The sequence below is a fragment of the Chiloscyllium plagiosum genome, unplaced genomic scaffold (genome assembly GCF_037043375.1).
Source record: "Chiloscyllium plagiosum isolate Xiang-an unplaced genomic scaffold, Cpla_swu_hap1 HiC_scaffold_12, whole genome shotgun sequence".
Classification (NCBI taxonomy): Eukaryota; Metazoa; Chordata; class Chondrichthyes; order Orectolobiformes; family Hemiscylliidae; genus Chiloscyllium; species Chiloscyllium plagiosum.
In genome coordinates, this window is record NW_028270150.1 from 18,020,291 (window position 1) to 18,038,248 (window position 17,958).

At 46.2% G+C, this 17,958-nt stretch overlaps 1 long non-coding RNA gene across 1 annotated transcript; it reads left to right on the top strand.

Annotated features, from left to right (window-relative positions):
- Window positions 1-10,327: 10,327 nt before the first annotated feature.
- LOC148148492 (uncharacterized) lies at window positions 10,328-16,753 on the top strand. The gene is made up of 2 exons (XR_015758784.1): window positions 10,328-11,145; window positions 14,105-16,753. It is a non-coding gene; the product is annotated as an uncharacterized LOC148148492 (long non-coding RNA).
- Window positions 16,754-17,958: the final 1,205 nt, after the last annotated feature.

Below are 17,958 nucleotides of genomic sequence, written 5' to 3' on the forward strand. Positions count from 1 at the left end.
TTCAAACACATTTTGTAGGTGTGTCAGTTCTCTGGCAGTTGATCTGAGACCGTGAGGAGATTTGACTATGTGATGCGTTAGACTAAAGCAGCAGGATGTGACTGAGATACGCCTACAATTGAAGATTTTCTTTAATGAGCTGTTTTCACTGTAAAATGTGCTCAGCTCAATTTTAAACCCGACCACGCATGATAAGCTTGAATTTTCACTGTAGTTCATTGCAGTAAACATATTGGAGTGATATAAATGCAAGGTAAAGAGTTGAGGTTAGTGGTAAACAAGCCAGACAGAATAGCTTTAATTTTCCCAGCATTTCATTACACACAATGTCTTCTGACCCAGTCCTGGCTGTCAGATGACAGTCTGACAATTTACAGACAGTGGAGACATCAAGAGAGGCAATGCTGAGGTGGAGCTGGGTTGCTCATATACACACACACACACTAAAACTGCCGTGTTTTTGACTGATGTCACTGAGGTGCACTACAAAATATGAAATAGGACAAGGTCAAATACAGACCTTGATTGACTCAGATTGTACAGACACAGGAAGAGAGGATTGGGGCTACGTGAGAGCAATCTCAGCAGGTGGACAATGCCGAAAGAGTCATCTAGCACAGAAACAGAACCTTCAGTCCAACCAGTCCACTCCAAATAAAGATGATTTGGGGGAAGATGGTGTCAAGGGCTGCGGGCATCTTAAGAAGGATGAAAAAGGGTCATTTATCTCTGCCACAATCACGTGTCACTAACGCCATAGTGGCCTGACGGCTGCAAGAAGTTGTATTTGCATAGTTTCGTTAATAAACTCGAAAAGCCTCATTGATCTTCACAGAATTAAGGATGACACAGTGGCTCAGCGGTTAGCACTGCTGCCTCACAGCGCCAGGGTCCCAGTTTCGATTCCAGCCTTAGGCGACTGTCTGTGTGGAGTTTGCACATTCTGCATGGGTTCCCTCCGGGTGCTCCGGTTTCCTCCCACAGTCCAAAGATGTGCAAGCCAGGTGAATTGACCAGGCTAAATTACCCATAGTGTTAGGTGCGTTAGTCAGAGGGAAATGGGTCTGGGTGGGTTACTCTTCGGAGGGTCAATGTGGACTGGTTGGGCCGAAGGTCCTGTTTCCACACCGTAGGGAATCTAATCTAATCTCATCTGAGAAATGGAGGTTTAGGGAGGGAACCTGTGACTGCAGTTCATGCAGTTAAGAGAATACCTCCTGGGGAAGCACAGCAAGAGGCAAAAAAAACTGAAGAGACAGTGAATTCAGGAGTAGAAGCTGCAGGAGACAAAGAGCGATGATTCAGCAAAAAGAAAAAGAGAATATGAATTTTAAGCTGCAAGCATTAGGGTTCAGGAGCCAATGGGATTCAGCAAAGGCAGCAGCAATGGGTGAACTTGTCCAGTCTAGGATCATGGCAACAGCAGTTAAGATGAACTGAAGTGCAGAGTGTGTGTTCCATGTGTGTGTGAGTGAGTTAGTGTGTGTATAAGGGTGTGTGTATGTGTGTATATGGGTGTGTGTGTTTGAAGGATGAGAGCTGAGGGGGGAAGGGGGCAGGAGAGCATTGGAATTATATGGTGGTGACAGAAGCAAGTGTCAGCGGCAGACTGGCTGAGCTGTGGAGCAATTGGGTGAAACTATGAAGAGAATGCAAGAGGGGTGGGTCTGATTTCACATCGCTCTAGTGTTTTTTTAACAGCAACCAAACCTTAATATAGAGAGGATTTGTTTAAATCTTATCCTTTGAAAGAAAAGACCTGCTTTTTCCTGCCATGTTCTTACAAGTCCTTAATTCTGAATACTGCTGACAAGAGAAAGAGGTTTGCAAACACAGGTTTTTAATTACAGCCTGGAATGTTATTAGCGCATACATCAAAGGGTGGCTTACACAGGGCAATAAATAAGGAGAGCAGTCCGTTATAAAATATAGGTATGAGGCCTCCCAGGGACTCAGTTCACAATCTATTTGAAACAAATAAGTCATTGTAAAAAATGAGGTAGGACTTGCATTCGTATAAAAAGCATAAGAGATCAGAGCGGGGTGAAAATAGTACAGCCCAATGCAGCTGCATTCAGTACAATCAGAACTGAGTTTGGGCTTTAGACCCAATCCCCTGCCCATTCTTGATATTCCTCGATTCCCTGAGAGACCAAAACTCTTGTCTCTCCCACTTATATTCAAAAATGGATCATAACCTTTGGAGTTTAACAGAATGAGAGGTGATCCCACTAAATGTATAAGATCCCAAGCTGGCAGGACAGGCTGGATACTGACAGGATGTGTTGCCCTGTGTGAGAGTCTAGAACAAGGGAACACAGTTTTGGTAAAGAGGGTCTCCTATTTAAGATGAAGATATAGAGAATGCTTTTCAGAAGGGCTTCAGTCAATGGGATTCCCCAGGACAGTACAAGTTGACAGTACATCTGTCTGGATGTATCACTACCTGGTATGGCAACTGGACCATTCAAGATCGGAGACGGTTACAGAGAGAGGTGAACTCAGCCCGGACAATCACAAAGGCCAACCTCCCATCTATAGAACCCATCTACCAGGCCCACTGTCAAGGAAAGGCCGCCAGCATTCTCAAAGATCCATCCCACCCTTGCAATGCTTTTCTACAGCCTCTACCATCGGGGAGAAGGTTCAGAAGCCTGAACACATGCACCAGCCGGTTTCACAACAGTTTCTGCCCTACTGTTGTCAGAATACTGAATGGACTCACAAACTCTTAACATTCGCCTGTACCAGCGTTTTTGCTTTTGTGGCTGTTCACCTATTATTTACTTATCTATGCTACTTAGCTCATATTGACTCCCTCCCCCTGACCGTATTGCTCACAAGACAAAGCTTTTCACTGTGCCTCGGTACACGTGACAATAAATTCAATTCAATTCAATTCAAGTTGGGTCATTGCATTCATTCAAGGCTAAGTTCAAATCAATTTTGGTAGGTGGGAGAATTGAGGGTTTTGGGTCAGGTCCAGAACTTGGAATTGGGATTGCAACTAGATCAGCTGTGATCTTATTGGGTGCTGGAGCAGAATTGAGAGGCCATATGGTTCATTCCTGCTCCTAATTCTTATAATTCTTCTGGAGTAGACAATTCGCAACGTTCAGATGCCTTTAAGTGAAGAAATGTCTCAGTTCTCAGTGAGGCAGAAGGGAATCATCAACTGCCAGGTTAAAGGACTGCATCTTAATTAGCTATAGAGAAGGAACGAGAAAGGAAGCTGCATTGGAAACTCCAGGAGGCTTGGAGAAACTGTTTTCCTGATTTGTCATTAAGTCTCTACATAGTAATTTGTGGAGATGGTGTTAGCTGCGACTCTTCTGTTGGCTGGGGTGTTTTTGATGTTTTGTTGGTAATAAATAAAGTTAATTTTCAAACTGCCTGCAATTATATGGGTCCACTTCAAGAAAAAGGAGGTAATTCTCCAGCAGCTGACAACAGATTTACTGAATTGAAGGGAGTCATAGCAGACTGGACAGAAGACAGGACCAGCCCGAATGGGGAATATTAACCTCCAGGGGGACTCATTCTCTGGAGTCTCTCCTATGGGGAGAAAGTGAGGTCTGCAGATGCTGGAGATCAGAGCTGAAAATGTGTTGCTGGAAAAGCGCAGCAGGTCAGGCAGCATCCAGGGAACAGGAGAATCGACGTTTCGGGCATAAGCCCTTCTTCAGGACCTGAAGAAGGGCTTATGCCCGAAACGTCGATTCTCCTGTTCCCTGGATGCTGCCTGACCTGCTGCGCTTTTCCAGCAACACATTTTCAGTCTCTCCTATGGGCCAGGGTTAAACTCTGGCTGATGGACGTACCTTCAGCCTTAAATACCTAGAACACTGAGGTGGGAGGTTGAACTGTGAGGACGAAGCAGAGATACTTCAGTGCGCTTTGGAAAAACTGAGTGAGTGAGCAAAAAGATGGCAGATAATGTGAGGTTATAGACTTTGGCAGCAAAAACAGGAAGGTGAATTATTATCTAAATGGCAATAGATTGAGAAAGTTAAGGTGCAACAAGACCTGGGTGTCTTTGTACATCAGTCACTGAAGGTAAGTGTGCAGGTACAGCAGGCCATGAAGAAGTCAGACAGTATATTGGCCTTCATTATGAGTTAAGAGTGTGGTGCTAGAAAAGCACAGCAGATCAGGCAGCATTCGAGGAGCAGGAGAATTGATGTTTTGGGCATAGGTCCTTTATCAGAATGAGGCATAAGCCTTTCACCAGCCTCATTCCTGATGAAGAGCTTATGCCCGAAACGTCGATTCTCCTGCTCCTCGGGTGCTGCCTAATCTGCTGTGCTTTCCAACACCACACTCTAGGCTCTAATCTCCAGCATCTGCAGTCCTCACTTTCTCCTAGCCTTCGTTGTGAGACAGTTCAAGTACAGGAGCAGAGGTGTCTTGCTGCGACTGTACAGGACTTTGGTGTGACCAAATGTGCAGTTTTGATCTCCTCTTCTGAGGAAGGATGTCTGGCTATGGAGGGACAGCGAGGAAGAATTACCAGACTAATTCCTTTGATGACAGAACAGCAATATGAAGAGAGACTGGATTGTTCAGGATTACACTCACTGGACTTGAGATGAATGAGGAGGGACCTCATGGCAACTTAGAAAATACTAACAGGACGAGAAAGGCCAAAAGCAGGAAGGATATTGCTGATGACCGAGGAGTCCAGAACCAGGGGTCACAGTCTAAAGATGCGAGGTAGGCCATTTAGGACTGAGATGAGGAGAAATGTCTTCCCCCAGAGTGTGGAATTCCCTGTCACAGAAAGTGGCTGAAGTCAAAACATTGAATGTTTTTGAGAAATAGTTAGATGAATTATAGTACTTGAGTTAAAGGGATCAAAGGGCATGGGCAGAAAATGGGAATGGGGTTCTGAATTGGATTGTAGGCCATGATCATATTGAATAGTGGTGCAGGCTCAACGGACTGAATAGCCTACTCCTGCCCTATTTTTGGGTTTCTATGTTTTTTAACCCTACGCTGGAATCTTGACTCTACACATTTCGGACATGTTTTTGACAATCCACTGAATTTAAATGCAAGATGCAATGACAAGAAAAATAGATGGGCATCTCTTGTCATCACAAACGATCATAACCCCAGGTTATTTATGGAAACTTGGAACTTGTAATTACACTATATGTGCTTTTTTAAAAGATGATTTACAAACAAAAAAATTACTGTTGACATAAATTCAGTGTCCCTCTGGCAAAACCTGTGAAGGTCACACGTAGGCGAGGAATACTGGAATGTCATATCCAAAGGCGCCAAGGGAACATCAAATAGCAATCCTTCAAAATGAAAGATGCAGTTCAAAACAACTTGAGCCAATATCTCCTAAAGAGAAAATGAGGAGCTGACTGTCCCTCTCTGTGGAAAGCCATCTCCTATGAATTGTGTCCTAGACTGCAGCCATGTATTGTTTCCCCTTTCCAGGAATGTATAAAAAGTGGGTTAAAAAACTTCTACAGGTCTGCTCTTTGTGTGTTGTACTGACGCACAAGTGTGGACTACTGAGCTACAAAGCTCACAACCTGAGGGCAGCGAACGTAAGAACAGAAAGTGCTGGAGAAACTCAGCAGATCAGGCAGAGTTAACATTTCCAGTCTCATATGATTTATTCAGAACTGGACAGCAATTAGATACCTCTGCATTGCAGGTAAGAGAATTCTGTCTCACTCTGTACGAGCAAATTGCTGCAGATGCTGGAATCTGTACTGAAATCAACAAATGCTGGAAATCACAGTGGGTCAGACAACATCTATAGAGCTCTGATGAAGTCATCAAGACTCGAAACATTAGCGTGCTCTCTGTCTATGGATGTTGTCTGACCTGCTGTGATCTCCAGCATTTGTTGTTTTCAATCTCTCACTCTGAGTGTTTTAAAGCCATGAAGAGGAGGAGCTGGTGTTGGACTGGGGTGGACAAAGTTAAAAATCACACCACACCAGGTTATAGTTGAAGAGGTTTATTTGGAAGCACTAGCTTTCACAGCATCAGGTAACTAGTGGGGCAGGATCATAAAACACAGAATTTATAGCAAAAGATCACAATGTCATGCAATTAAAATGTATATTAAACAAACAGATTTGTTCACTCGTCACCTGATGAAAGAACAGCTCTCTGAAAACTAGTACTTCTAAATAAACCTGTTGGACTATAACGTGGTGTGGTGTGATTTTTAACTCTGTTTAAAGCCAGACAAGTGAATGTTGAAGAATGTCAGCTGTTTTGAAGACTCAAGAATCTTGAAATCGACTCCTTCACTGCCCATATCAGCATTATTGGTATTACCAACAGAATGGCTGCAACAGACCACCATCTACTCTTCTCAGAACTGAGAAACAATTCATGCAGCTTTTTCAGTGTTATCTTTTATGCAATTCACATTTCCATTCCATATGCATGTGTTTTATCTTCACTTATTTTTCTCACACTTTGTAGCTAACAAACTCATCCTTTCTTTTATTCAATTAAGCCTGGTTACTTTAGCACCTTTTGGAACATAAATACATAAAATGTAACCATGGGAGAAGACCATGGGGCAAGGAATGAACTTTGTTGGAAACAACAGAGGCAGAGGTTAAATTAAGAAGTTGATCCAGTTCATCTCATAACCAGATGAGGGTATCTGCTCGGATTGGAAAGAATTGAGGGCCCTCACCCAGAGACCGATAGATGAGTCATAAACGCAGTCTCTGTATATTCACCAAACGATCTAAGAACTAACATTGAGAATGTGGGATCGCATTCACCGAAGCACGTAGGCAACCACCAAACCATTCCGCGATTCACTCAGTGTATCTTTGTTGCCCATAGTTCTTATTAATTTGATATTTTGTGGGAAAATTGATTGTAAAGAAGAGAAATTCAGTGTTTCTGAGAAGACTATCCCAGACGGTGATGATACTGACTCCTCGACCGTACTAACTCCCTCCCCCTGACCGTACTGACTCTCTCCCCCTGACCGTATTGACTCCCTCCCCCTGACCGTATTGACTCCCTCCCCCTGACCGTACTGACTCTCTCCCCCTGACCGTACTGACTCCCTCCCCCGACCGTACTGACTCCCTCCCCCTGACCGTACTGACTCCCTCCCCCTGACCGTACTGACTCCCTCCCCCCGACCGTACTGACTCCCTCCCCCTGACCGTACTGACTCCCTCCCCCTGACCGTACTGACTCCCTCCCCCTGACCGTACTGACTCCCTCCCCCGACCGTACTGACTCCCTCCCCCCGACCGTACTGACTCCCTCCCCCCGACCATATTGACTCCCTCCCCCTGACCGTACTGACTCCCTCCCCCTGACCGTACTGACTCCCTCCCCCTGACCGTACTGACTCCCTCCCCCTGACCGTACTGACTCTCTCCCCCTGACCGTATTGACTCCCTCCCCTTGACCATATTGACTCTCTCCCCCTGACCGTACTGACTCTCTCCCCCTGACCGTACTGACTCTCTCCCCCTGACCGTACTGACTCTCTCCCCCTGACCGTACTGACTCCCTCCCCCTGACCGTACTGACTCCCTCCCCCCGGCCGTAATGACTCCCTCCCCCCGACCGTACTGACCCCCTCCCCCTGACCGTATTGACTCCCTCCCCCGACCGTACTGACTCCCTCCCCCTGACCGTACTGACTCCCTCCCCCTGACCGTACTGACTCCCTCCCCCTGACCGTACTGACTCCCTCCCCCTGACCGTATTGACTCCCTCCCCCTGGCCGTAATGACTCCCTCCCCCTGACCGTACTGACCCCCTCCCCCTGACCGTATTGACTCCCTCCCCCTGACCGTACTGACTCCCTCCCCCTGACCGTACTGACTCCCTCCCCCTGACCGTACTGACTCCCTCCCCCCGGCCGTAATGACTCCCTCCCCCTGACCGTACTGACTCCCTCCCCCTGACCGTATTGACTCCCTCCCCCGACCGTACTGACTCCCTCCCCCTGACCGTACTGACTCCCTCCCCCTGACCGTCCTGACTCCCTCCCCCTGACCGTCCTGACTCCCTCCCCCTGACTGTACTGACTCCCTCCCCCTGACCGTACTGACTCCCTCCCCCCGACCGTACTGACTCCCTCCCCCCGACCGTATTGACTCCCTCCCCCTGACCGTACTGACTCCCTCCCCCTGACCGTACTGACTCCCTCCCCCCGACCGTACTGACTCCCTCCCCCTGACCGTATTGACTCTCTCCCCCTGACCGTACTGACTCCCTCCCCCTGACCGTATTGACTCTCTCCCCCTGACCGTACTGACTCCCTCCCCCTGACCGTATTGACTCTCTCCCCCTGACCGTACTGACTCCCTCCCCTTGACCGTATTGACTCCCTCCCCCTGACCGTACTGACTCCCTCCCCTTGACCGTATTGACTCTCTCCCCCTGACCGTATTGACTCTCTCCCCCTGGCCGTATTGACTCTCTCCCCCTGACCGTACTGACTCCCTCCCCTTGACCGTATTGACTCTCTCCCCCTGACCGTATTGACTCTCTCCCCCTGGCCGTACTGACTCCCTCCCCTTGACCGTATTGACTCTCTCCCCCTGACCGTACTGACTCCCTCCCCTTGACCGTATTGACTCTCTCCCCCTGACCGTACTGACTCCCTCCCCTTGACCGTATTGACTCTCTCCCCCTGACCGTACTGACTCCCTCCCCCTGGCCGTATTGACTCTCTCCCCTGACCGTACTGACTCCCTCCCCCTGACCGTACTGACTCCCTCCCCCTGACCGTACTGACTCCCTCCCCCTGACCGTACTGACTCCCTCCCCCTGACCGTACTGACTCCCTCCCCCTGACCGTATTGACTCCCTCCCACCGACCGTACTGACTCCCTCCCCCTGACCGTACTGACTCCCTCCCCCTGACCGTATTGACTCTCTCCCCCTGACCGTACTGACTCCCTCCCCCTGGCCGTATTGACTCCCTCCCCCTGACCGTATTGACTCCCTCCCCCTGACCGTATTGACTCTCTCCCCCTGACCGTATTGACTCTCTCCCCCTGACCGTATTGACTCTCTCCCCCTGACCGTATTGACTCCCTCCCCCTGACCGTACTGACTCCCTCCCCCTGGCCGTATTGACTCCCTCCCCCTGACCGTATTGACTCTCTCCCCCTGACCGTACTGACTCCCTCCCCCTGGCCATATTGACTCTCTCCCCCTGACCGTATTGACTCTCTCCCCCTGACCGTATTGACTCTCTCCCCCTGACCGTACTGACTCCCTCCCCCTGACCGTACTGACTCCCTCCCACCGACCGTACTGACTCCCTCCCCCTGACCGTATTGACAACCCAGAGCAGTGCTTCCCAAAATCTTCACCTTGGCGACCTCTTCTTGAGATTTGAAAATTGAAAGCGCCACTCAGTCAGACTGGGAGGACTGTTGTGCCACTGTGACAGTCTTCAATGGGAGCTTCACCCCAAGTATTGCTGCTTAGAAGCCCCAACATTTGAGCTGAAGGTCCCAGCCTCCACTCTGGGGAGCCTCGGCCTAGATACTGAGCGAGGCCTAAACGCTCAGGCTCTTACTGTGGACAGTCCTCAGAATGTCACCCCTCTCAGCGAGGGAGTTTTCCCAATAGAAAGTGGATGAGGTTAAATACAAGGGGTGCTTGAGAAGAGATGCAGTTTTCCAGTTTATCCAGCAGGAGATCTGCTTGGAATGCCTTTCTTTAATCCCTGTAGCTCACTGTGTTCTCTGGCAGCCTGCCCAGCTACACAAAACTCCTGTGATCTGCCGACGTGGGGAGCTTTGCCAGGATCAGGTCTCAGCAGGAAGCTTTCTCTCCACACATGCCTCTCACATCCGGAGATTCATTACATCTGGAAAAAAAAATAGACACCCACAGCCGGACACAGTCAGTGTTCCAAAGCTGCTAAACACAGGTCAGCATATTCAATAAAATGGCTGTTCAGGATGGGGGAAGGGAAAGGTCAAACTGAGGGTAAGGTATGATAAACAGAGCCTTCGGTGGCTGAGGGGAATTAATAACCAAACCTGCCCAGCTCAGGAAACAATAGGACAAGTGGAATTGTCTCCCACAGAAGGCTGTGGATGCCGATTCAGTGTATATTCAATCAGTTTTTAAATATTAAAGGTGTCAAGGGGTATGGAGAGAAAGGAGGAATATGGTATGGGATTGAGGGTCAGGCATGAGGTTAAATCGTCCAAAGGGACAAGTAGCCTACTGCTTCTGCTAGTTTCTACCAACGTAGGTTTCCCAAAAGTATCTGTTGTACAGTTGATGAGTTACGGTTAAAGTGATTCCTTTGACATTCACAGCTTTTCGAAAGAGGCCTGTGGGATATAAATGAATTAATGTTATTTCTGCAAGTATAAATTCTGATACAGAATAGGAATGAGAAAATACATATTCAGCAAAAAGAAAGGATATGTGAGCATGAGACATGAATACAGAACAATGGTGGATATATGGGCAAACAGGAAAACATCTGTTCTCCTCGCTTGTACAGAGACACAGGAACAAACCCTAATTAAAGAGGTCAAAGTGGCCTCTGGATGGAAATAGATGCTGATAGAAGAAAAGATATGCCTAATCAATAACCTATAATAGACTGACGTCAAACACCCTTATGGGAGTCAGAGATAAGAGTTTGTCACGGACAAAACAGGATAAACAGAAGTTGTGGGATCAGTCTTAAGGAAATGAGTGACGTAAGCGAAGCAGGGAACAAACAATGGAATAAGGAAAAATATGGGGATTCAAACTGTATAAATTTCGAGAGTTTGTTGGATTTGGTGTGCATTTTGTCATTACCTTACCGGGTAATGAGACAGGGCACCCACCTATAGGTGTATAAATAAATGGCGGATTCAGATATTTGTCTCGGACTGAAATTATTAAAGTGAGTGAGCTTTTGTTTCTCACAATTGGGGGCTCGTCCGGGATTTTCTTCCATCACCGGGGGGAGTGGCTGGCCTTGGACACTGGGAAGACGCGTCCCGTTCCCCATTGAGGAGCGGTCTCGTGTCCCGGTTTGGTCTGCTCCCTTGGGTGACTGATGTGAATCCTATAAGAGAGACATCTGAATCAGACAGTGATAGGAGCTCGATAGAAAATACGGTGACAAAAGGGGCCAGGCAACTCTGTGCACAGACCAAGGTAAGAAAATTGACTTTTAAGTATTGCCTTGGTGGCCGGGATTGAGTTTTAGTAGTTAATAAGGGACTAACGAAGGAACTCAATATGGCTTGCGCTTTGGGTTAGGAAAAAGCCTCCGGGGAAACAAAGTAAGGAAAAGGCAATGGAAATGGAGGCGGGGTCCCTTACAACATTCCTCCGGAAAGTCCTTTGGGCAGGATGTTGTGGAAATTGGCAAAATAATACTTGTACAAGGGAGAAAGATGATTAAATATTGTTGCTTTGTATGGACTAAGGACTCCATTCTTCGTCCCGCTGTCTTCTGGCCAAAGTACAGATCGGACGAAGACTGGGTTTGTGAATATCTGAGTTTATATGTCAATGTGCGAAAGAGAGAGAGAGAGAGAGAGAGTGTGAGAGAGAGAGAGAGAGAGAATGAAAAGAGCTGTACAGCTGGTAGGAAGTTTAACCCTTTGTGATTTGGTTTGAGTGAACATTTGTTTGTTGGTGATTGAATGTTTGTGTTTTATTCCCTGGAGCTTGTGTTCCAGGACTGTTTTGAATCTGATTTTGTTATGGAAACTTAACATGATTTCTTTTAAGGTTAAGGATTCTATTGTGATTATGAAAAAAAAAAGGAATGATAACTCCTGTTCTTTTTACAGATCATGACTGCCTTACTATCAGTTTCTAACTAATCTCTTTTATCTTTACATAAAAGCGATTTATGGAGGACAGTTGAAGTTTCAGTTCAACATTAGATTGTAGTAAAAGCAAAATTCTATGGTTAATATCTGTGACCTTGGATTCAGCCATTGTTCATGCATTAGAAGTTTTTTTTTAAAAAAAACTTGAGTAGACAAATTCTTTTAAGGCAAGTTCTGATTATTTTACGACCTATAGTATTGTAATTGAGCAATGATTGGTCAGGACTATTTAAGAAAACTAATTCTGGATCTAAATTAAAGGACTAAAACTGGGTAATTACAGTGAATTGCAAAATTGGGAACTGTATGCATTTTGTATTTTGACTATTAAATACTGAATAAATGAACGTAAATATATATAAATATATTTATAAGTTAGGAACAGGCTTTGAAGGTTAGTCAAGCAGTAATTGATGAATTGGTGTTTGAAGTTATGGGGAGCTAGAAATATTGCAATATTTCTTTAAAAAAAAAAGAAAAAGGGGAAAAACGTAACGACTTATCCCCTTTGGGAGGTGCCCATAGGGGACAAAGAGATTGGGTTTGTAAGTGCCCCCTCACCAGTGGGGAGGTCAGAACATTTAAAAAGGAAATGGAGGTCCTGGTTGAGGATCCGGTGGGGTTGTCTGAACAAATTGATCAATTTTTGGGGCCCAGTCTGTATACCTGGGCTGAATTAATGTCTATTTTGAATATATTATTTACTGGGGAGGAAAGGGGACTTGTACGAGGAACTGCCATTAAAATATGGGACAGGGAACACCCGATTGGAGATGGGGATGCTGGACAGGGAGAGATGAAGTTTCCCCTCAGAAACCCCCAGTGGGAAAACCAAAACCCAGAGCATAGAGAAGAAATGAGGGAATTGAAAGACCTGATTCTAAAAGGAATAAGGGAGGCAGTTCCGAAGTCACAGAATTTGATTAAAGCCTTTGAAATTAGACAGGAGAAAGATGAGACTCCCTCAGCTTTCTTGCAAAGATTAAGGGACTCAATGCGGAAATACTCTGGAATGAACCCTGAGGACCCAGTGGCACAGGGTCTTTTGAAAGTACATTTTGTGACAAGAGCATGGCCAGACATACAGAGAAAGATACAGAAGATAGAAGGATGGAGCGAAAAACCATTAGATGAATTGTTGAGAGAGGCACAGAAAGTGTTTGTAAAGAGGGAGAGGACAAGGGGGAACATTTGATAGAGGGTTTGAGCGACAGGGGCAGAGATGGAAGTCGCTACAGGAAGGATGCTATTATTGTGGAAAGATAGGGCATTTTAAGCGGGAGTATCCTGATCTACAAAGGGAAGAAAAAGGCAATTCCGCTTATGAATTATGATGAAGAATAGGGGTGTCAGGGGTTCCTGCCCTCGGAGGCCCACCAGGAACCCTTGATAAACTTGAAGGTGGGACCGTGTAGGGAGGAGGTAATCTCCCTAGTAGATACGGGGCAGCACGGTCATCGTTGAATTTTAAACCAAAGAAAGTAGAAATGTTTACACGGTCAATTACTGTTTCGGGGGTGAAAGGGGAAGGATTTACTGTTCCAGTATTTGAACCTATGATGATAGAAGGTTCTAAGGATAGGATCACAGGGGAACTGCTGTATATCCCTGATATAGGAAGTAATTTACTGGGGAGAGACCTAATTATCCTTATAGGACTGGAGATTGAAATTCAGGAAAAAGAATTAGTTGTACAACTGGCAATATTGACAGAGGATGCAGAGAGAGAGATAGACCCTATTGTATGGGCTAGAGAAGGGAATCGTGGAAAACTACAGATCCCTCCCCTTACAATAAATTTAAAACGGAAAGGGGACGTTGTCTGTGAACGACAATATCCTATTTCCATAGAAGGTAAACGAGGACTGCAGCCAGTAATTAAGGGACTGATTAGAGATGGTTTGTTGGAGCCATGTATGTCTCCTTATAATACCCCAATTCTACCAGTACGGAAATCTGATGGAACTTATCGATTGGTGCAGGATTTGAGAACATTAAATCGGATAGTGCAGGTCAGGCACCCAGTAGTGCCAAACCCCTATATGTTATTAAGTAAGATCCCTCATGATCACAAATGGTTTAGTGTGATAGATTTAAAGGATGTCTTTTGGGCTTGTCCCTTGGCGGAGGAAAGATTTGGGACTATCCCCCTATGAAATCTTATTTGAATTACCTTATCTGGGAACACAGGGAGAATTGCCAATTCCCGAAACTAAAGATTTGTTTTTAAAGAAGTATATACTGGGCTTGTCCTCCTCTTTATCTTTCCTCAGAAAACAGGGTCTATTGGCACAGACTCCGCCCCTTGAATTTGCTGTTCATCCCATCCAGCCAGGAGATTGGGTCTTAATAAAATCATGGACAGAGACTAAGCTGCAGCCGGACTGGGAAGGGCCGTACCAGGCTCTTTTGACTACCGAAACGGCAATAAGGACGGTGGAGAAAGGCTGGACTCATTATACTCGGATCAAAGGGCCAGTGGACCCTCCAGTTGAGGAAGAAGTCTGGACAGCCGAATCAACGCAAGACCCGCTGAAACTCAGACTAAAGAGACTTTGAGTAATTGACTATACAGTGGCGACGCGAGCGCGGGATTATTTCTGTAAGATTGTATATTAAGCCTTTTTGTGTTCTAGCATAATGATCAGAATACTGGGAATGCTTAGAGTTATGATGCTAGCCCTCTTGGTATTAGGATTTTGTCACATATCATTTTCATATGTATTATTAATGGTTCCTGAGTCTGATAATCCACAAGTAATAGACACTGATATATGTAGCTTAGTAAATTGTGGGAATGTAGCTAATCAGAGACAATACCGCAACTCAGAGATACATCTTAAGTCCTATGGGGATGGCCTCGGGGATGGTACCTGGTATAATGGTCTTGTCACAATACACCGGGCCCCCTTTCGACCAGCACCGATAAAAAGTGTAACCCCATATATTTAACGATAAGAAAAACCACATGGCACGGAGCGGTTTTGGGAGGTGGCACTTATGAGGTACAATTAAATGAAACATTTGGGATTGAAATGAAAGCAAATAGGAAGGAGTTTGTGGGCTGTTGTTTTCGAATTAGCATAGGACAGGGAAAAATGGGTAGAATTACTGGGTAATGAGATACAACCTTTCACCCCTCCCAATGATCCTACAGTAGTAAAAATTATAGAGGTAAAGGATTTGAAACAGACCATCGAGATAGAGACTGGGTACGGGGATGCAAATGCCTGGGTTGAATGGGTAAAGTATACTGTAAAAAGTCTGAACAAAAGCAATTGCTATGCATGTGCCTCCGGTAGGTCAGTGGCCCAGGTGGTTCCCTTTCCGCTTGGGTGGAAGCGAGACAGGAAGGGCATGAAATGTATGATAGCCCTGTATCAGGATGAGACTGCATGGAATGATAGGAATTGTACCTCCCTATCTCTGATGTTCCCTCCCTTGGAGGAGAAAGATGCAAAAGTTCCCCCCACATTTTCCGCCGCAGTTGGAAATCACACGTCATGTGTGCACAAGCGAGGTACGAGTCGGTCGAGAGATTTGGGGGAGCTGAAATTATGTACAGAGATTAAGAATGTTACCGAAACGGAGAAGGGAGGGAACTACTCAGCATTAAAGGTTCCCCGAGCGGATCTGTGGTGGTACTGTGGAGGAAAAATATTGAGACCCACCCTACCTCCGGATTGGAGAGGGATATGCGCAATTGTACAATTGGCAATTCCATTTACCCTGGCATTTGAGAAGGAAAAGATAGTAGGGAAAAAGGGAAGGGGTAAGAGATTACTGTTAGATAATTCTTTTGATGACGGGATTTATCTTGATTCGGTAGGAGTCCCTAGGGGAGTACCTGAGTTCAAGGCTCGTAACCAGATTGCAGCAGGCTTTGAGTCAGCTCTCTTTTGGTGGGCAACAATTAATAAAAATGTAGACTGGATAAATTACATTTTTTATAATCAACAGCGATTTATAAATGATACAAGAGAGGCGGTTAAAGGAATATCAGAACAGCTTGATGCGACAAGTAGGATAGCATGGGAAAATAGAATAGCCCTTGATATGATTTTAGCAGAGAAAGGGGGTGGTGGTTTTTATCCTTACTTCCCTGATAGTAGTAGTCGGGGTATTGGTGGCCAGTGGTTGTGTCATACCCTGTATACGAGGGCTCACCCAGAGGCTGATTGAAACAGCCTTGATGAAACGAATGCCCCTGAGGGGAATCAGACAGAGGAACTTTATCAACTAAATAATAAGGAAATGAGTGAGACTAAGATGGATGAAATCTCTGAAATGATGCTTGCGAATTTTGGGAACAATGTTTAAAAAAAAAAAGAGACAAAAATGCAGAAGATAACAGATAGTAATGAAAAGAAAAAGGGGAAATTGTGGGATATAAATGAATTAATGTTATTTCTGCAAGTATAAATTCTGATACAGAATAGGAATGAGAAAATACATATTCAGCAAAAAGAAAGGATATGTGAGCATGAGACATGAATACAGAACAATGGTGGATATATGGGCAAACAGGAAAACATCTGTTCTCCTCGCTTGTACAGAGACACAGGAACAAACCCTAATTAAAGAGGTCAAAGTGGCCTCTGGATGGAAATAGATGCTGATAGAAGAAAAGATATGCCTAATCAATAACCTATAATAGACTGACGTCAAACACCCTTATGGGAGTCAGAGATAAGAGTTTGTCACGGACAAAACAGGATAAACAGAAGTTGTGGGATCAGTCTTAAGGAAATGAGTGACGTAAGCGAAGCAGGGAACAAACAATGGAATAAGGAAAAATATGGGGATTCAAACTGTATAAATTTCGAGAGTTTGTTGGATTTGGTGTGCATTTTGTCATTACCTTACCGGGTAATGAGACAGGGCACCCACCTATAGGTGTATAAATAAATGGCGGATTCAGATATTTGTCTCGGACTGAAATTATTAAAGTGAGTGAGCTTTTGTTTCTCACAGGCCCAAATGGAGCAAAGGTTTTCCAGCCAAACTCCCTGGTCGTCATCTAACATCCCAGAACATGTCACAGGAGAGTTACCAGGCAATAAAATATGGTGCCAAACCATGTCAGGTAATATCAGGTCTTTAGAAATGGAGTGCTGGGGAGTTTTCGGGAGGCAGTTCCTAAGTTTACTTTGATTTTGATTTTATTGTCACGTGTATTTTACAGTAAGAATACAATAAAATACATGAAAAGCTATCAAACGGTGCCATTTTGAATAAATTAAGAATAAGGAAAAAGATACAGTTTAAACAGAGTCCATCAGTCCTGAGCCAGCTCATCACCGTCAATGACACCTGCATTACCATCCCTTCCCTGCCACCTCCCCGCTGTCTACTCCGGACCAAACCGATATCAAAGTCTCCAAACCTCAGGTGCCAGCTTTGCCTCTGGGTTGATACTCACCCACCGCCGACACATCACCTCCAGAGCTGGGCCCATCAAGGTCAGAGTGGTGTCTCTCACTGCTGGGCCTACCTCATCGATGTCGCCGTGATGCCCTTCCGCCATCATTTCACCACTGCTAGTGCTGGACCCATCCAACATCAAAGTCGCTGATCCTCAGGCACCGTCTTCTGCAGTTGGGCCTACCCACCAATGTTGCATCTGCCAATATAGCAGCCCCCGATTCCAGCCCCTGTTCTTGCTCTGGAAAAGTAAGTAGGGACTCACTTGAGGTCCACACTCTGGACCTGGCTGAAGGTCCACACCCTGGGCTTGGCTGAAGGTCCACACCTGGCCCCGGCTGAAGGTCCACACCTTGGGGCCTGGCTGGAGGCCAACACCCTGACCCCAGATGGAGGTCCACACCCTGGCCCCGGCTGGAGGTCCACACCCTAGGCCTGGCTGGAGGTCCACACCCTGGGCCTGGCTGAAAGTCCACAAACTGGGCCTGGCTGAAGGTCCACACCTTGGCCCCGGCTGGATCCCCACACCCTGGGCCTGGCTGGAGGCTCACACCCTGGGCCTGGCTGGATCCCCACACCCTGGGCATGGCTGAAGGTCCACACCCTGGGCCTAGCTGGAGGCCCACACCCTGGGCGTGGCTGAAAGTCCAAAACCTGGGCCTGGCTGAAGGTCCCCACCTTGGGCCTGGCTGAAGGTCCACAC